The sequence below is a fragment of the Galendromus occidentalis genome, unplaced genomic scaffold (assembly GCF_000255335.2).
Source record: "Galendromus occidentalis unplaced genomic scaffold, Mocc_1.1 scf7180000077121, whole genome shotgun sequence".
Classification (NCBI taxonomy): domain Eukaryota; kingdom Metazoa; phylum Arthropoda; class Arachnida; order Mesostigmata; family Phytoseiidae; genus Galendromus; species Galendromus occidentalis.
The window spans coordinates 644,034-650,489 of NW_003805109.1; positions in this window are offsets into that span (position 1 = coordinate 644,034).

The window sequence follows — 6,456 nt, forward strand, 5'->3', positions numbered from 1 at the left end:
CAGATTCTGAGCAAGTGACATCGAGGTGCAAATCGTTTCCAGATATCAGGGAATAGTAGCAATCAGAGCGTCTCTACTGTGCCTCAAATGTCCCTTATCTCAAGCGCTCGACAAATCTGTCGAATCTACGAGTCTCTGACTCGAGTCTGGCTGACTCGTCGGAAATAACTCGAAATTCTCATCGCCTGCGAAACAGCGATTTATTCCAAAAGAGAATGAAGTCAGAGCGAACCCCTGCGAAAGGCTACACGGCCAATGGGGGAGAATGATGAATAGTGTCCGTTTCACCTTCCGCTCTAGATACTGAAGACCTCAGTCTGTAACGGTCACTGACCGGTCACCACTTAACCCGTTCACAAAGTTTTCAGCATGACCCATATTCGGATGCTCTTCTGTGTTCAACCCTGTGACTCGCTATATATAAGAACAATAAACCTCAGCCAGCCAAGGGGGAGCCCAAGACTGACTTTAGCATTCCGTGTGATCATTCTAGCCGAGGTATCAACGAGATACGTAAATCTCTTCAATTTCATCCTACAAACCGATCACCAACCGCTCGTCGCCCTGTTTCGTCCGACCAACATGAAAGGCTTGTCAGAACGGACGGCGGCTCGCCTACAACGTTGGGCCTTGAGGCTCGTAGGCTTCGACTTCGATATCGAATATATTCGAACAGACCTTAGGCTTAGTCCAGGAAGTTCGAGCAGGCGCTCGAGACTCAGCGCTCGACGAGGTCGTGGCCTCCATAGATGTTTCGTGCGAGACAAGTCTTCAAGAGTTGGTGATCAACGCACTTCATTCCACCGACTCTCGAAATCTGGTGGCTTCGCAGACAGCGAAAGATCCAGTTCTCGCAAAGGTCCTGAAGCGGTTGAAGGAGGGGTGGAGCCCGAGTGATCGGAAAGATCCCGTCTTGAGACAGTTCGCAGGGCTCTCTGATTCCTTGTGTGAGATTAGTGGAATACTCCTGTACGGCGAGCGTGTAGTGGTTCCTGCTACGGTCGAACGCCGCGTACTTGAGCAGCTACATCAAGCACATCCGGGCATACGGCGAATGAAGTCCCTGGCGCGTCTCCACTTTTTCTGGCCGGGAATGACGGCCGATATTGAGAAGTTTGTCAAGGCGTGTTCTCGGTGCTTGCAAACGTCGCCGGCTCCGATAAAGGTTCCGCTGAATCCGTGGCCTAGAGCGCTCAAACCGTGGTCAAGGTTTCATCAAGATTTCGGTGAGCCTCGCAAAGGGCGGCTATTCATCGTCGCTGTCGATAGTTTCTCGAAATTTGTCGACGCGCAGAGGATGTCTTCCACAACTTCCGCCGCCTTGATCGACTATCTCCGACGGCTCTTCCGACTACTGGGTCCTCCGGAAACACTGGTCAGCGACAATGGTCCCCAGTTCACCTCGGCCGAATCGCGAAGTTCTGTGCCGACTCGAGTATTGTACATCTGCGGTGCGCGCCTTCGATGCCTCAAAGTAATGGTCAGGCCGAGAAAATGGTTCGCACGATCAAAGATGCAATCGATTCCGATGGAGAGTCTTAGGATCACGTAGTTGCAGCTTACAACTACACACCAGTATCAGCCTTGGGGAACAAGTCACCGAACGAGATTTTCTTTGGACGTCAGCTGAGGACTCCATTTGATATGTTCGAACCAAAATGTTCCGTTTCGAAGGAGATGACCGATTATCAACAGGCGTACAAAGGCCAGTTCGACACTCTGCACGGGGCTAAGGATCGCTCGTTCGAGAGGGGAAAACGTGTCGATCCAGCTCTCCAACGGAAATCGAGTCTCCGCGAAGGTTGCCGACTTCCTCGGTCGTTCGATGGTTCGTCTCGAACTTCAGGGCCAGAGGCTTGTTCGGCACCGTAACCAAATTTGGAAACGCGCGGTGGAACCTTCCGTTTCCGGAGACGATTTGGCTGCTTCGGTCTTCCCGCCGACGCCATCGCCATCGCTTCCAGATACCCAAGAGCAGCCCGATTCTTCCCTTAGTGTCAGTCCCGCTCCGACGTCGCAGCTAGATCCAACGGCGTTGCTCTCGCATGCTGCCACCGACGTTGGTCCTACGAGACCGGCCCTCAGGATGTCGCGGCCCAGGAAATGCAAGGTTCCCGTTGATTACAAGAAACTCAACGGTTAAGTCGGGTAGGGATGTTGAGTCCCGACTTCGTTATTTCTGCGCCGCGGCAGAAGTCTGTCTCAATAAAAAGGCGGCCATTTTTGCCACGGGGATCTTTCTCCCCGAGCCGTCGCTTAGCACAGTCGTAGTGTCTCTTCGCTATACCGAGTCAGCATTCTAGACGATTCCGGAACCCAACAAATGCGATCCGATATTCTGATGACTCCCTCGCGTTCGCGATTCATTGTGGATTAGGGCCGGTCCGTCGACGTAGAAGCTGCGTCATCCCCGAACTTCCCCCCTGAGGTCGACGTGTGAGCTCACGGCGTTTCTGAGCGGTGGCCATCGTAATACGTCTTCGAAGCGACGCTGCGCGCTCCTCTCCAACACGCCCGATTCTCCTCTGCGTTGAAAACCTGGTCGACTTCCCATCTGCTCGCCGACGTCGAAGTTCGTCCTTGTATTGTCACGTTCCTTGTGGCTCTCGATGTGTCTGGCTGGGTTGGCTCTGAGCACTCCTTTCCGAAGCGACCCACGTCTCCACACGAGTTTCATGTCGACCTCAACGGTGCCCAGGCCGGTGAACTTGCCCCGTGTCTGTCCCATCAACGTGCGGTGCATAACTCCATACTGCATTCTCGTGGATGCGTACGTTTCCCACGAAGATTAGAACGCTTTGCCTTCACAAGTCGAAGCTCGAGATAGATCGCTGCGCCCTATTACTGTGACCTGTCTCGGTAGCCTCCCTAAAATCGCATCGGCGGTCCTGGGGTCGCGACGGAAGACCAATCCATCGGTTGCGTGTCGTTCTCGTCCATGATATCGTCGGAAACTCTTGTGTTGACATCCTTCTGCACCTATTCTTCGGTGTCTCCTTCGTCTTCTTCGATGTCTTCCTCGTTGTGAGGTTGGAACAACTTCAACTGTGAACTATGAGCCGTGCAAACGTAGTTTTGATTCGCTCCGAGCTCCATCAATTCGTACGAATCTTTGGGACCTTGTGGTTATGGTCATGGGACCCCTGAACTTTCGCTGTAGTTTGGTCGGCTGACCCGTTGGCACTGGCAACCATTAAACGGAAGCGACATCCCCTACGTTGAAGCGAACGTGTATTATCTTCCGCAAGTCACTGTAGTACTGATACCGTTCCTGACTTTTCTCGAGAACCCCTCTAATTTCGTTCTGAACCTCCTCCGCGGGCTCCAGACCTTCTCTTGGGCCCCTTCGAACACTTGATCATGATCATTTATTCGCGGCAAGTACCCATGTAACACCCCGAATGGGGATTTCCCCAAGCTCCTAGACATAGTTGTATTTAGCCACATCTGCACGTCCTTCAGCTTGTGTGACCAATCGCTGTGATCTTCCTTTTCGCACAAGGATCTGAACAACCTAGCTATCTCCTTGTTTAGGCGGTCCACCTGACCATTCGCACAAGCATGTTGTGTGCTAATCTCGACGTGAATGATTCCGTTTCCCCTCAGCAATGTCTCGAAGTCCTTCGATGTGAATGCCGATCCTTGTCCGAGACGATTTTCGCTGGCTTGCCGTACATGGTGAAAAAGTCTTTCAAGATCTTGATCACCTCTTTCGTCTTCGTGCTCGACACGGCTCCCAGAAGGGTGAACTTTGTGAATCCGTCCACCAGCGCTATGATATGCTCCTTCTTGTTTGACTTTATGAGTGGTCCAAGATGGTCTATGTGAACCTTCTCAAATGGGCGTCTCTCCGCTCGAATGATGTTCGTGAGGCCCTCCGTCTTGCCACGCTTCTCCTTGTTGTAGATGCAGTTTAAGCAAGCTCGCAAGTGAAACTTCGTGTACTTCTTCATTTTCGGAAACCAGTATCTTCTCTTGAGCAACTCCATCGTTTTCTCCATTTCAAAGTGTTCAGCTTTGTCGTGATTCAGCACCAAAATGTACTTCCTCAATATTCTCGGAATCACGTACAACCTTTTGCCTTCCATTTCCTTGTATAGAAGTCCTTGGTGCAAAATGAATCCTCCTCCTATGAACGCTCTATCCTGACTCGTTCTGTCTTGCTCCTCTTTTGCCAGAATCTCCATCCTTCTCTGGATTTCCTTATGCGTTGCCTGTGCCGCTCTGAACTGGTCCTCCTCGGCTCCAACCATGTTCACCGTAGCCACGTCTGTAGGCACGTCCACGTCTTCCGCTTCCTGAGCTTCCTCGTGCGGTTCTCTTGACAAAGCATCCACGTGAGTCATGGCTGCCCCTGGTCGATGTTTGACTTCGAACGTGAACTCCGCGATTCGGCTAAGCCATCGGTTCAATTGTGCGGATCCTCCCCTAGCCTTCAGGGCTGAGACCGCTACACAATCGCTCACCACCACGAACGAGATTCCCAGCAAGTAATGCCGGAACCTTTCCATTGCCCAGATTACTGCGAGTTGTTCTAAAGTTGTCGAGTGATAATTTCTCTCCGTGTCCGAAAGCTTCCCGCTTATTGCGTAGACCACTCTCCACTTCCCTTCGTCTTCCTGCATCAGTATTGCGCCCCGACCGACAAGTGAAGCATCCGTGTGTAGCTGAGTTGGCCCCCTCTTTCGAAGCGAGCCAACGATGCTCCTGTCAGCGACGCCTTCAACTTGGCGAACGCCTCCTCACACTCCTTCGTCCACTCGAACTTGGCTTCTCTCCTCAGCAACTCCGTCAGCGGACATGCTATAGCTGCGTAATCCTTCACGAACCTTCTAAGGAACGACGTTAGCCCTGGAAATCTTCGCACCGCGTGAACGTCCTTCGGTTGCTGGAACTCCCAGACTGCTCCAAGCTTCCGAGTCCCCGGTTTGATTCCATCTTTCGCCACTGTGAATCCAAGAAATTGTACTGACGTCCTGAAGAATTTACATTTCCTCAATCTTATCGTCAAACCCGCAACTCTCAGGGCTATGAAAATCTCCTCGATCCTGTCAAGATGATCCTTGTAGAGGTCTGAAGCCGTAATCAAGTCGTCCGAGAATGGGAATTTCTGCCGGGACCCGATCTTGTCTCTGACCTTCATCATCAACTCCTGAAATGCTGCCGGTGCGTCGCAGAGGCCCATCATCATCACCTTAGGTTCGAAGTGCCCCCCTGCTGCCTTTTCTACCGCCTTTTTTTTCATTGGGATTTGGAAGAATCCCCACGCCAAATCAAAAGTCGAATACATCTCTCTGCCTCCAATTTCGTCCAGAATCTCGTCGATAAGCGGTGAAGCAAAATTCAGTCGCACCGTTCGTGCGTTCAGCTTCCGATGGTCGATGACCATCCTCCAGCTTCCATCTGCCCCCTTGACGAGCAGAACTGGACTCGCGTACGGCGACTGCGACGGTGCGATCATGTCAGCATCCTTCATCTTCTCGATGATTTCTTCGAGCGCCTCCTTCTCTGGTGCCGCCAAACGGTACGGTTTGGCTCGGACCGGTTGACTACCTTCCACCTCGTTGATGTCGAATTCGGTCCACGGCGTCCGACCTAGCTCTACCATCGATATCGCAACGACCTCCCGGTACTTGTTGACCACCGTCAGCAAACTGTCTTGCACGGCCTTCGGCAGCTCAGGCCCACCGTCTATTTCGCTTTCCTCGATCCGATTTTTCTCCGTCAGGCGCTTGGTTGTTATTTGCCCGATGGTGGTTTCCTTCTCCCTGCCAGCCTTCTTCTGCAGCCTGAAAAGGTCTTCTTCATCCACGAGGGTTCCTCTCGCCACCATTGTCCCTGGCTTCAAGATGAGCTCGTGTTCTCCCGGGTTCGCAACTGGAACTGTCAGGCCTCCCTCCTGTAGTTCGTACAGGGCTCCGAATTCGGTGACTTCCTTGTGGCCACCGACGACGATCATTCCATCGTTTCTCACCGTCTCGCCTTGGATCGGAGTAGTTGTCACGAATGACACTGTTCTCGGTTCCAGAGTCACTTCCTCCTGTAGCTTCAGCTCCACCTTCTTCCCCTGTCGGGGCAACAGCTTGGCGATATCTTCTATCGCTCTATCCTCCACTACCCAGGCCATCCCTCTTCGGTATACGGTCGTCAACTCCGGATCGTCTAGGGCAGCGGTTCCCAACCTGGGAGCCGCGGGACTATTCTGGGGGAGCCGCCGAACCTGGTAGCCGCGGCTCCTAGGGGAGCGACGAATTTCTGGTGTAGGTCCGGGCCGTCAGGGTTTGTCAATTCCAAGGGAAGGTTCCGAAACGGATCGACTTCATCTGCCACGGTTGTGTTCCCGCCATTCCGCCCAACTCTGTCGAGGAGTGAACGAAGCTAAAATAAAATCTCACTCGCTTTCACACCACCGCACGGAGCACCTTTTGTTTCCTTGTGTCTTCCCCGCAGAGAACA